This window comes from Pelodiscus sinensis, chromosome 5, assembly GCF_049634645.1.
Source record: "Pelodiscus sinensis isolate JC-2024 chromosome 5, ASM4963464v1, whole genome shotgun sequence".
In the NCBI taxonomy this organism is placed as follows: domain Eukaryota; kingdom Metazoa; phylum Chordata; order Testudines; family Trionychidae; genus Pelodiscus; species Pelodiscus sinensis.
In genome coordinates this window covers 19,737,936-19,752,331 of record NC_134715.1, presented here as the reverse complement: position 1 = coordinate 19,752,331, position 14,396 = coordinate 19,737,936, and the positions used below count along the sequence as shown (strand labels likewise).

General features: G+C 43.4%; 1 protein-coding gene across 10 annotated transcripts in view; it reads right to left on the bottom strand.

The window, feature by feature from the left end:
* Nucleotides 1-14,396, bottom strand: part of BMPR1B (bone morphogenetic protein receptor type 1B) — a 359,692-nt gene that overhangs the window by 264,781 nt on the left and 80,515 nt on the right. For 2 of the 10 annotated variants that reach the window (XM_075929631.1, XM_075929630.1), the window contains one exon: nt 9,292-9,406. The exons of the other annotated variants lie outside the window; for them this stretch is intronic. The gene's annotated coding sequence lies outside the window, so the exon portion shown is untranslated. The remainder of the gene's footprint in view (nt 1-9,291; nt 9,407-14,396) is intronic. 10 annotated transcript variants of the gene reach the window in all.

Here is a 14,396-nt window from a genome sequence, read left to right as displayed (position 1 = left end):
TGTGGCATCGTATTTATGCTGCTATAGTCCCTGACAGGGATATTACATTTAGATTAATGGGATAATCAAATAGTCAGCATCAAGCTCCACACAACATTTGAAAGAGACAGAGCCACATAGAGCCTGGGGTCAGTGGGGGATTCCCCAGCTAGCCCCGGGCTCCACACGGCGCTTCTGCTTTGAAACCCTGTGTGCAGCCCGGGGCCAGCTGGGAAGTCCCCAGCTGGCCCCGGGCTGCACATGGTGTTTCAGAGCAGCAGACCCTGGGCTCGATGAGGCACTGCTGCTTTGAAACACCATGTGCAGCCCAGGGCCAGCTGGGAACTTCCCAGCTGGCCCCAGGCTGCACACGGCATTTCAAAGCGGCAGCACCACATTAAGCCTTGGGTCTGGCGAGCAGCTATCTATTCTTCACATCATAATCCTGTATAAAATCCTTTCTTTCAATCTAATGAGTTTCTTCTCAAGGAGCTCATTGGAGGTTCTTTGAATTATTCGTTTGTTTTAATGAAATGGAAAGAGAATCTCTCAAATTTTACATGGAGTTGGTCTCCTAGATAAGCTTCTTATAGCTCTCCTGACAGCTAGTCGATAACACTCTTGCTAATTATTTTTTTTGGCTTCGATTACAGTGTTTTCTTTATGTGGGTCTTTTTTATGTGTCTATTAGGATTATGAACTGAGGAGGAAAGTTTTTTGCTAAATGGAAAGTGCCTCTAAAATTGGAGAAGGTACCTAAAAATAAAAATCCAGGCAGATGGCAGATTCTGGCCTTGCAGCTATCACAAAATTATTCAAGACTGCTAATTAAACGGACTTTTCCTTGGGTACGACATTTCATTCCACGGGTTCAGTAAGACTGCTGCAGACAAATCTGTAAATGCTCAAAAGATGTTTTACTGCTCATGTCAGGACTCACTGGGTTTTACAGATATTCCATTTGAGCTTTGACCTGCACTAATTGTTGATGTGAAGCATTCTTAACAAATGTCTGACTGCTCCAAAGGTCAGGCAGATGTTTTTAGCATTAGGAATGCACCACTGGCCTTCAATCTGTTCACAGGAAAAATCTAGGGATAAGAGACATCCATTCGGAGGCAATGTGCATGCAGTGAGAAGCTGTCACAAAGTACCCAAAGAAAACAGTCCAGAAAATCCATGTGGCAGCATGCAGGGTACATGCAGCTACGTATGGAGGCGAAAAGCAGACTGTAGCTGCATTGCTATGTATAGTAGCTACACATGGCAGTGAAACACCTTGGAGGGGGGAGATTGCACAGAAAGGATCTACTGCTACAGAGCTAGGCAAAAGGGCCTCTGCAGGCTGTATCTGACCCGCTGTTGCCCTGCTATTCCCCCGCCCCCAGGGAGACCTGAAAAGGGAGAGTGCACAAAGTTTCCTACTTCACCAAGGGTGCACAGCATCAGAGGGAACTGACAGCTGTTTTAAAACAGCCAGCGGTTCTCTCTAGCCGCTGCATGCCCCTGAGCAGGGCTTGTCTAGGCTACATTCCTCTGTCGAAAGAGGAATGTAAATGAGCCCGATTGAAAGTGCAAACGAAACGTGACTTTAAATATCCTGTGCTTCGTTTCCATATTTGCATCCGAGTGCTTTTTGAAAAAGTGTTTTTCGAAAGTGAAAGAGCAGTCTAGACATGGTTCTTTAAAAAAAAAAAAAACACACCACACACACTCACCTTTTCCAAAAGAACCCATACTCCTGAAAAAATGAGGAATGCTCGGATACGAATATGCAAATGAAGCACGGGATATTTAAATCCACGCTTCATTTGCACTTTCGATCGGCTCATTTACATTCCTCTTTCGACAGAGGAATGTAGTCTAAACGAGCCCACGGGGTGGGAGTAGGGGAGCATGGGACATTGCTTACTCCCCACCCTATGCCCCCCACGCCCTGATTGGCTTGGGGGCACAAGGAGTGTGCAACGTCTCCTCCCACTACGGTGCCTAGAGAAAACTGCCAGCTGTTTCTATAGGCACTTGGGGGGCAAATACTTCACGCGCTCCCTTATCCCCAGGTCAATCAGGGTCTGTGGGTGGGGAAGCATGAAGTCTCCTGGCCCCATGCCTTTCACCCAAGCCCCTGCTCCTTCTGGGGCAACTGGGGCCACTTCAGAAATGTATGAAGTGGCCCCCTTTTAAAAATTATTGCCCACCCCTCTACTACTACTACTGCCTCCCCACTTCCAGAGCTTTTAACTGCAGTGGGGAAAGGAGTCTGGGACACAGAACTGCTAAAAATAGATAGGAGACTCTACTTAGACATGTAGAGAGCTGTATAGGGTCTACATTCCATGGTTCTGGCACGTTTATACTCTACTTGCCTAAGCAATGTGTTACCATCTACACTGCTTTTGATATTTGTGCTAGATGGGCATGCAGGGTCCGTATTCTACATTGCAAATGTAAAAACTGTTCATGCCAAAATATTGCCAGGGAATTTATGGCTATTTCTTTCCAAATTAACAGATGAACGAGCCAATGAAAAAATGTACAGTAGAAGAAATGTTAAGGTGAAACACTCAAGAGTCAGGAAATAAGATTCCCCACACAGCTTTTATTCATATGAAGATGGTCGTTAAATTACACCATCACCTGATATTTTTTCCGTAATATCGTGCCTCATTCAGAGCCTAATCCAGCTCCTATTGAAATCACTACTGATGTCAAAGAAAATGAATCAGGTTCTCAGAGCACAGAAAAGGGGTGGCTCAGGGAAGGAAGCTGCTCAGTATTTCGTTTTGAACCTCAGCCCCTTATTTAATGCCGTACAAATGCACTGAAATCAAGATTTTTTAAAACAAATTTTTGTGGTGCTTCTTTCAGTGCAATCACACATTAATGAATGAGGTCAGGAGGTCCCTCTCAGAAATATTCATAGGTAACTGACTTTCCCAAAGGAACACGAGAGATGGCAAAATGGAACCCTAATTGCCTGGGTCTCAGACACCTTAACCTCAAGACCATTCTTCCTTTTCCAGGGGCTCCTAAGTCAGGAGGTGACAGTACACATTTAAATGGTTAACTGATGAGCCTGGACTCTTATGCTGTTGCCTCTGATACAGAGGCAGCAGTGCAGCGGGTGAGGGGGTGGCACGTGGCTCCATAGGACCAATACATGTGAAGCCATCCCCTCCTCCCCCTCAACATGTACATTTCAGCAGTTACATGTTTACAAAGAGCCCACCCATTTTAACATGTCTACACCTAAGCCATTCACTGCACCTCGTATAACATCTGCAATGAATGAAGCAAAATACTCTGCACCCTGACTAGTTCGCTCTTCAACCCTTTCTGTCCACTAACTGAGGTACTTCTGCAAAACAAAGCATAAGAAACATAAGAACATCCATACTGGGTGAGACCAACAGTCCATCTAGCCTAGTATCCTGTCTGCTGATACTGGCCAATGCCAGATGCCCCAGACGGAATGAACAAAACAAGGAATCATCAAGCAATCCCTTTCCTATCATGCATTCCCACCTTCTGACAGAGGCTAGGGACACCATTCCTACCCATCCTGGCTAATAGCCATTGATGGACCTAACCTCCATTAATCTATCTACTTATTTTTTGAGCCCTGTAAAGTCCTGGTCTTCACAACATCACGTGGCAAGGAGTTCCACAGGCCAACTATGTGTGTATGTGTGAAGAAAAACTTCCTTTTTGTTTGTTTTAAACCTGCTACCTATTAATTTCATTTGGTGACCCCTTGTTCTTATGTTATGGAAAAAAGTAAATAACTTTTCCTTATTCACTTTTTCCACACCAGTCATGATTTTATAGACTTCTATCACATCCTCACCTTTGTCTCCTCTTTTCTAAGTTGAAAACTCCCAGTTTTTTAATCTTTCTTCATATGGAAGCTGTGACAAGCCTATAATCATTTTTGTTGCCCTTTTCTGAACTGTTTCCAATGCCAATATATCTTTTTTGAAATGAGGTGATCACATTTCTACGTAGTGAAGAAGTGAGAAGTGGGCATACTATGGTTTTATACTGAGGCAATAAAGATATTCTTTGTCTTATTCTCTATTCCTTTCTTAATAATTCCTAACATTCTGTTTGCTTTTTGATGGCCTCTACACATTGAGTGGATGTTTTCAGAGAACTATCCACAAGACTCCAAGATCTCTCTCGAGTAGTTATAGCTAAATTAGTCCCCATCATATTGTATGTATAGTTGGGATTATTTTTTCCAATGTGCATTACTTTACTTTTATCAATATTAAATTTCATTTGCCATTTTGTTGACCAATCACTTAGTTTTGTGAAATCTTTTTTAAGCTCTTCACAGTCTGCTTTGGTCTTAACTACCTTGAGCAGTTTAGTATCATCTGCAGATTTTTCCACCTCACTATTTACTCCTTTCTCTAGATCATTTATAAATAGGTTAAATAGGATTGGTCCCAGTATGGACCCCTTTGGGGACACCATTAGTTGCTGCTCTCCATTCTGAAAAGTTACCATTTATTCCTACTCTGTGTTTCCTGTCTTTTAACCAGTTATCAATCCATGAGAGAACCTTTCCTCTTATCCCATGACAACTTGCTTTACTTAAGAGCTTTTCATGAGGGACCTTATCAAAGGCTTTCTAAAAATCTAAGTACAGTATATCTACTGGCTCCCCCTTGTCTACATGTTTGTTGACCCTCTCAAAGAACTCTAGTAGATTATTAAGGCATGATTTCCCTTTACAGAAACCATGCTGACTTTTCCCCAAAAAACAACGCCGGCTTTAGGAAGTGCGGGGGCCCAGTTCGAACAGTTTCATTTTTCAGTTCAGTTTTCGTTGAGCGCAAAAAAAAAAAAAAAAAGTCACAGTCCCTTTGGGAGGGGAGCAGCCAGCACGGGGCCCTCTTAGGCACGAGGCCTGATTCGGGGGAATCGGTCAGATCTGCCTAAAGCCGGCCCTGCCAACAAATTATGTTCATCTGTGTGTCAAGAATTTTAGTCTTTACTATAGTTTCAACTCATTTGCCCAGTACTGACATTAGATTTACTGGTCTGTAATTGCCAGGATCACCTCTAGAGTCCTTTTTAAATATTGTCTTCACATTAGCTATCTTCCAGTCATTAGGTACAGAAGCTGATTTATAGGATAGGTTACAAGCCACATATAACAGTTCTGCAATTTCACATTGAGTTCTTTCAGAACTCTTGAGTGAATGCCATCTGGACCCAGTAACTTGTTACTGTTAAGTTTATCAATTTATTCCAAAACCTCCTCTAATGATACCTAATCTGGGACAATTCCTCAGATTTGTCATGAACACATAATGGAAAGACAAACAATACTTCTGCATTAGAGCATAGCGTTAAAGCTGTACATACAACTTCTACTTCATTATTTCCTCACCTTCCATTTTCATTCTTAACATTTTTTCAGTGTAGGTGTTTCATAGAATTCCATATGCCTTTAGAAAGAAAAACTGACTAAAAGAAATCAAAGTGTTCTGTACAAAGCAATATAGGCAATGCATAATACAGGAGGTCTTGCTTCATTTGAGGCCCACCTTTCTGTATCATACAACACTGATCCCTTGACCCGTTTTTTCCCCCCCACACACACACACCTATATTTATTTTCTGAAGAAGACAGAACTCTTTCTAGGGCTTCTCTACTCACCAGTCATAAAGAGGTCAAGATGCTTACACTACATATGCCAATTGAATGTTGGCAGTCTGTTAATAGACCACATTAAAAGAATTCAGTGCACATGCCCAAAGTCCTTTTCATAAACGCATATAATTTTCACAAATTGCAACCATACCAATGAGCCTCTCACACCTGTGACTTAGGGATTATCTCCCTGCCAAATTCAGAAGTATAAATCAAACCACTGAAGTACCGTAGTCACTGAAAAAAATAGGTCGCAATTTATCATTATGGGAAACATTTATTCACTCTTCGTTCTTTAAAAAAATAACACAGAAATGAAAACACACACAGCTGAAATGTTTTTGTTCAAACTTTCAAAATACTGATTCCTGGGTTGAAAATAAATATGCCAGATTTCAGCCAGAGAAAGGCAAAAAAAATAATCAAAAAAGTCATACAAAGAGACTGAAAAATTGCTACAATGGAAATGCATTTGTAACTCTACGCATCCATACAATTCCAATAAAACTAAACTAAAATAACAACAGGAAAATTAAGTGAATCATGCAGAAACACAAACCTCCACATATCCTAATTAACACAAAAATGACTTTGCCCACCTCAATATTTAGATGCCACAGATTTCATACTAAAGTTCTGCCTGTGAGATGGGAGTTTTTACAAGACTTCTTCCATCCAGTTCAGTTAATCTCCAGTCTCTTCACTTGGGTTCCTTTATTTGGCATATATGTATGTTTATTTAAAAGAAAACAGAGTGCTAGCAAAAAATGACCATGAAGCCTCTGCATTAGTAACTATCTCTTGATGTTTTCTATGGCGCCTGCTGTATGCAGTGTTGTTATAGCCATGCTAGTCCCAGAATATTAGAGACACATGTTGAGTGAGGTAATATCTTTTATTGGAGCAACCTCTGTTGGTGAAGGTAGACAAGCTTTGGAGTTTCACAGAGTACTTCTTAAGGTCTGCGAAATGTGCTCTGATAAGGGGTGAAAGAAACTTAAAAATCTTACCAGTACAGCAGCTTGGAGCCAGATCCCTGGAAGGGGCGGGGCTGAAGGTGGAAGGGGTGGGGCTAGAGGCCAGCCTCTCCCAATCAGCCTCCCCCAGCCCACCCATTAGTGCTGCCAGCCCACCACCACTAGGGACTCCATTAGCAATTTAAAGTGCCCAAGGCCATAAGTGCCAACATCTCATTTTGCTGGGAAGTGCTGACCTCCCACCCTGCTCCAGGCCCCGTCCCCACTCCACTTCTTCCCCAAGCTTCTACACCACCTCTTCCCACCCCTGCACTCACTCCCCTTCCCTCACCTCTTTCCCTGAGTGTGCCCTGTTCCTGCCTCTCCCACTCCGTCCTGGAGATTGAGAACAGCAGATCAGCTGTTCACAATGCTCTGGAAGCCCAGGAGGGAAGGGCAGCAGTTTGTAAGCATGGGGACATCAGTGTGAGAAAGGTGCAAGGGAAGGAAAAGAGGGTGGAGGAGCTTGGTTCCAGTGGGTGATCTGCACCCACTAACTTTTCCCAGTGGGTTCTCTGGAGAACCAGTGGAGTTGGTGCCTATGCTTGGGACTCTGATTGCTATCATGGTAGCAGCAGCAGTTTCGACTGGAAGATCAGGCCCTTTTAAATTACTAGACTTGGGACAACTGTCCCTTTTGCCCACACCTGTTGGCAGCCCTGTCAGTAATAATTTAAGGTCAGCTGTATACAGGCTGGGTACTTTCTTAGTACACCGCACTGGCCCATATCAGCCCACTTTCACCTCTGGATCAGAGGCTTTATGAGATTTCTTGCTAGTACAGGCAGTCCCTGGGTTACGTACAAGATAGGGACTGTAGGTTTGTTCTTAAGTTGAATCTGTATGTAAGTCGAAACTGGCGTCAGCCGCTGCTGAAACTGATCAGCGGCTGATTCCAGGAAGCCTGGGGCACAGCAACTCTGCCTCGGGCTTCCTGCAGTCAGCCGCTGGTCAGTTTCAGCAGTGGCTGACTTGGGGACACCTGGGGCAGAGCAGCTGGGGTGCTGCTGGGTTGCTCCAGTAGCGCGGCTCCTCGGCGCTACTGGAGCAACCCAGCAGCACCCCAGCTGCTCTGCCCCAGGCGTCCTGATTCAGCCGCTGCTGAAACTGACCAGCAGCGGCTGAATCAGGACGCCTGGGGCAGAGCAGCTGGGGTGCTGCCGGGTTGGTCCGGAGCGGCGCTGCGGGACCAACCCGGCATCCCCTAGCTGCTCTACCCCAGGGGTAGGCAAGAAAAGCCTGGTCTGCTGGGGGGTGGGGCACTAGCTGCACACCCCCCCCCCCCAGCAGACCAGGGAGACGGGGGTGGTGGGACCGCCCAAGTCCTCCACGGCTTTGTTCCGTCTCCCTGGTCTGCTGACCTGGGAGACGGGGAGCAAAGCCTTGGAGCACGCCCGCAGCGGGACAGCCCAGGGGCACTTGGGCTGTCCCGCTGCGGGCATGCTCCGCGGATTTGCTCTCCGTCTCTCTGGTCTGCTGGTCGGGAGACGGGGAGCAAAGCCTTGGAGTACGCCCGCAGGGGGACAGCTCAAGCACGCCCGGGCTGTCCCGCTGCGGGCGTGCTCCAAGGCTTTGCTCCCCATCTCCCTGCAGACCAGGGAGACGGGGAGCAGCTTTTCTCGCCCCGGAGGACGGGGGCGGCGGACCGCGGTGCATCTGGGCGTCCCGCCGCTCCCGTCCTCCGGGGCAAGAAAAACCCCGTTCGTAACTGCGAACATAAGTCAGATCCGCGTAACTTGGGGACTGCCTATACTGCACTATCCTTTAGACAGGCAAAACCAATCTAATCCAACTGTAATACCTTCCCAGTCTCATTTTACTAACCATAACCCAGCCAAAACTCCCTGGCATATCCATGGCATCTCTAAGAAAAACTTACCAACATTCAACAAGAGTCAACATTGGAAACACATCTGCCCTTATAAAATGGTGTGAACCTGATCTGTCTTGTTCAAGAAGAAACTGGTCTCACACTTCCTTCAAGGCCCATGGCCTGAGGCAACACCTGCAGCTTAATGTGCATACCAGATGTTTTTAAAATTAATGCATTATAAGAATGCAATGCTATAGTGGGCAAATGTAAAAAGTGCCTTCCAGTTTTAGCAGTCTTACCACGTCAAGTGATAGTCACTGTACTTAAATGAGGAATGCTATTTGAAGTAGCAGTACCGCTAAAACTAGAATGAGCTTTTTTGTGTGTACCCACTGTACTTAGCTGCTTGTTGCTTTAGATAATCCCTTCCTATGATTCTTTAATTCTATATTATTTTAATATACATCATTTTCTTTTGGTCACTAGCACTGTTTCAAGTCAAGTCTTTATCCAACAATTTTTGCTTCTTTTTTCTTCCTTTTTAAAGCTGATGCTGCCAATTCAATACAATACTCGCTTATGACAGACTCATTGCAAAGGATTATTTAGAAATTTTAGACTGTTGTAGAAAAATATGGCGGAAGAGAAGATACAAGCTCTAATGTCAAAACAAAGACCATCTGGGCCTATTACATTGGAAAAAATGTTGAAGAATAGTTTATCCATGTGCTATGCTCAATGAAATCTAAGGTGATCTGCAGCATGCAGTATGTGCCAGTTGCTCACTTGAAAGCTGCTTGTGGCTTTATTTAACTTACATTAGTATCGCAGATCAAACCTTTTGGCAAGGAAGAATGCTTATTTTCTGTTCTCTCCTCCATTTGCACATCTTATTTTGCATGCCTGTCAACTTTCCCAACATGCACAGTATAGCTGGGTGGAAAAGACCAGTAGTGATTTACTGACATATAAGAGCCTCATTACAGCAGTTTATAGATCAATCTGAGCTATAATTTTATAGTAGATTTGTTATAGTGTGTTAAACACTGAAAAAGGTAGAGTAGGTAGTAGCCATATTGACACAATTTAGTTTAAGGTTTGACAAACCGCCTATGACATATAACAATTTATTGTTTTGCTATTATTATATACTCAAAAGTATGTATTATGAAAATGAGTACCTCAGGCATTTCTAGTTAAATCTTATCTTTATTTTTCAGAAGACGACAATTGATAATATTGCAAATAAATTTCAATTTTTTTTTACAGACTTTTTTGCACAGTTAGCTCTTTTGCCATCTGATCTCAGCAAAATCATTAGCATCTCTAGAAAATGTCAGTATCCTTTTAGCCATTTTAATAATGTGAACTAGAAAAAATATATACATGTTTCTCAAGATTATGCACTTTATATCGTTTACAAACATCTGGTTTTGAATTCACACAGATCTTGATGACTTAAAGTACCAGATTGAGGACACACAGTATAAAAGTTTAGACAGCTTAAAATGCAAGTTTCCAGATAAAGACATTCTGCTTTCCTCTGCAGCAGGAGGTACATTCTGTTAGGCCAGGGGTGGACAAAAAGGCCTCCGCGAGCCAGATCCGACCTGCCAAGCGGGTGGATCTGGCCTGTGGAAGCACTGCCGTTCCCCTGCCCCCAGGCCAATTGCGGTGTGGGGCGGGGGAGCACACAAAGTTTCTTCCACTCTGCCAAGAGCATGAGGCACTTGGAAGCACTAGGCGCTCCTGCCATGGCAGGAGGTGGCTTTACACACTCCCCCGCCCCCAGGCCAATCTAGGCCTTGAGGAAGGAGGAGCATGCAAAGTTTCCTCCGCTCTGTCCCTGCCCTGCAAGCAGCATGCGGTGCTTAGAAGCACCACGTGCTCCTGGCAGGGCAGGAAGAGACTTTGTGTGCTCCCCCCACCCTCAGGCCCCAATTGGCCTGTGGGCGCGGAGGAATGTGGGAAGTCTTCTCCCAGCCAGGGGCATGAGTACCCAGGGGGAACCTGGAGGGGTGGGGGTAAAGGTGTTCTCCCACCCCCAGACCAATTATGGTCTGGGGGTGGGGAACCGGGAAGTATCCTGGCCCCGCCCCTTCCGGTGCAGTTCCAGGGCCACTTCAGAAATTTTTGAAGTGGCCCCGGGCAAAAAATTATTGCCCACCCCTGCTATAGGCACTAGGCAAAACCGGGGGGAGGGGGGGGGTTCCCCAAGCAAGTGCAGAGACTGCTCCCCCTGTGCACTTAATGGGACAGGCGGTATTAAGGTTATGCACACCCACCAAAAAAATTCACTACATACAGCATATTACGGAAATTTGTTTCCACCACCAACCAGGACAATGCAGCCTCCACCCACTCCATCCTGTCTACCAGGGAATTCAGTTATCAATGGAGTTTGACTTTTTCTAACAGTGATCACCCACCATTGGAAGAGAATCAGAAACCCACATGCTGTCCATCAGGGAAGATTATTCAAACAACTAGGGAATCTTGCCTGTTTTACTTAGCAGTATACACAAAACTCTCACTCCCCAAGCCAGGGAAACAATGATAAATAACAGAAGAAAATCATCATGAAGGTGGTAAGATTTATTTGATTGGACTAAATCATCCTAGGCTCATAAACTGCACAACTGATCCACAAATTTTGGCAAAGGAACTACTTGTTTTTTGAAAATCAACCAGAAAAGACGCAAGTATTAGGTCCAACAAAACTGAATTGGAGATCATTCTAAATGATGTACAAGACCTTTTCTGTGGGCTTATGACACAATGTTTAAATCCGACTATAAACAAGAAGGAGGATGGTTTAGGTTTTTTTCCCCTGACCTCTAAGTTCTCTGGGTCAGATTCTCAGAAGTTCCTAATGGATTTAGGAGTCCATGTTCTGTAAAAAGTCAGTGGGTCATGGTGCTTTTGAGCATCTCACTATTTCTTTTACTTTAATATACATCATTCTTTTTTGGTTGCTGCTTGAAACATTAGTATGAAAGTGGCTATCCAACTATTTTTAAAGTTGATGCTGCCAGTATTTTTCAATATTAAAATCATATCATTATTACAGATTTATTGGTAGCAAATCAGTAACATACTTCTTTACTTTGACAAAATACTGCCCACACCTTCTCTATCACACTGTTTTAAATATTAATTATGGTTCAGCAAACCATCTGTAGATCAGTTCACCTTCTGTGTATGTCTTCTGTTGCCCTGAACGAGCAGCACCAGAATCAAGTCTAGCATTTTAAAAGATTTTGGCCATACTGCACACTAAACGTTCTATCCACCTTCATTCCATTATCTGAAATACACCAAAAGTCTGAGTGTGTCACACTGAGATCACCTGATGGCTTTGGGATTCACACTCTGACCTCAAGAGGAGAATACAGTATCCCTCACCTCGCTGTGTCTGCAGAGAGAAAGACTAATCGTATTAGACAGCAAAGATTAAAAGGTATTTTTTTTTAAACTGCAAGTACTATAAAAGTGTGAAAAAGAGAGGAAGAGATTGTAGAAAGGATGGGCAAAGGAGGCTTGCTGTTTTGTTTAAGAGTTAACTGTACAGTTTTACTTAGCATATCTATAAAAAAATCAACTCCAGAAAATAAGCATACTGTGGAAGTCATACACACAGCTATATCCAGTTCTGAAATCCCAATGAATAACATTCTTCCCATTAATATTTTGTCACTATGTTCTTTAAATATTCCTACATACCTCTACAAATGCTATTTGTTTCATCTTCGATAATATGAAGCTTTGTCTTCAGGTCTTTAAAAATTTCAGTATCTAGCAAGGTACCTTTCAACTCTGATCTGTCTTACTTTACATGCATGTTTCACATACACTGAGAACAGCTCCTCAACATTTAGTTAGAGGACTTAAACTGGTACAACTACATAGTGATTACTCTTTCAGACGGTTATAAAAAAAATCTAAAAAGGAAACCATCATTTATCTTAACCGAGTTAAACAACAGAAAACATAACACGTCTGTTTGGAAGCTCATTAGCACCAAGCGCAGACATACAGACATTCTAACACAAAACCTCTTTCAGCAGTCAGAAATAGAACACTTTCTGCATTTGTCACCTTTCGGGTCCGAGTTTCCAGCACGCTTCTTGTTATACGCAATTAGCTCCATGCCAAGATTTGGTACATTTCGTAATAAATCCCTTGACCACATTTGCTGCAGGCTTGGCAGCTGTGGAAAGGCTCTATTCATTAAGGCAGCAACCAAGCCGCAGAACTTACCACACAGCACAACTCACTTGCAGAATTCCAGCACGCAACAAATTTCAACAGCCATCATTCCCTCCTTTCTTGCTTGAAAAAGCCTGACATATGACTGTGATTAAGTAGGATATGAAAAAAACCTCCAAATAACTTTTCTCTTTTCATCCCTCACCTCCCCCTTTCCACCTCTCCCCCCTTCAAACACCCAAAAAAAAATCCTCCTCTCACAGCACTACATATTAGGTAGAACTGGGGGGCTTGCCTGCATTAAAACAGTAACCATCTGTTTCTTTCAGGAAGGCTGTCTCCCCTTCTCCGGTTTCTTCAGTTTTGGAACACTCACATCATGGCACAATATAAAGGTTGCTCTAGGCTGGGAAAGTTCTCTAAGAGGCAAACAAGAGCAGCAGCAACCACTAGCCATGAGGCCATATGTTCAGAGACAAAGCAAGCAGAGAAATCTTACATTTTTCCAGCTGCTGCTCTTCAGCATTCCAACAGCTACAGCCACAAAAGCCAGTTGGGGAGCAGCCGGAGTACATGCAAGTTCTGTGAAAGTGTGGGAGAAAACAATCCATACCTAGACTTCATGTCTGCACCTCACCACATCTCCCAAACTCATTTTCTTGCATCCAGCACTGGGACGGAAAATCCAATTCTCGGACTGAAGAATTAAAGAGCAGCAAATAGCTAGTGACCTCGGTAAAGAAGTCTGACCATATTGTGCACATATATTGGAGGTGTCTGGCAGTATAGGTTAGGAGTCTGTAGGGCATTTATTATTACAGAGAATGGACAAATATTTTCTGAAAAACTGTCTCTAATCTCATCTTTTTCTGAATCTTTCCTTCCTTTTCCATTTTTGAATTGCTCAATGAAGGAGACTGGATTATTGTAATGAACTCTACATAAGTGTACACCATAAACATATCCCAAAACTTAAGCTACTGCAGAACACAGCAGCCTCCTTGATAAGCAGAGCCCTCTCGTGTTACATAAATATGCTCTGTGAGATTCACTGAGTGCTGTTTTTCAGGTGCAGTTTAAAATGTTGGTTTTAACCTACAAAGCCCTAAATGTCTAAGGAATGGCAGATAAATTGCTGTTGACCCAGACATGCTGATGTGGCTCGTTAGACTTCCTCTTCAATATAAAGGACATGTGAATCTCTCTCTAACAGGGGAAGATAGGGCCTTGGACAGACAGGACCAAGCAAGAAGTTCTAGGAGCCACCAAGGCAGGGTAGAGAGCTGTGCCAGCAAAAGGAACACTTAAAAGTTAGTCAAACTCATGGAGGAATCTTTGTTAACAAAAATGTCTCTTTTCATGGATTCATCCTGTGTCTCAGCTGGAGTTGGTGGGGCAGCCAGCTTACTCTTGTTCATTGCTGTCTTTTTGTTATAACTATTCTGCCAATTTCTTTGCAGTCAGACTCAAAGTAGACTTTTCACAGATATCCCCATTCATCTACTCTATTGCAGCACAAAGCACACAGCGCATGGCAACTGCTAAGGTGACTAAAACCAGTCTGGTTATCGTCAATAAAATATTGAGATAGTAAAAACTTCCCTATGAAAGAAAGTAAAACATAGCAAAGTCAGCAAGTCTTTTGCTATGTAACAACAACAACTTCACTAAACTAAGAATAACAAGAGTAGATATTCAGATATAATAATAGGTA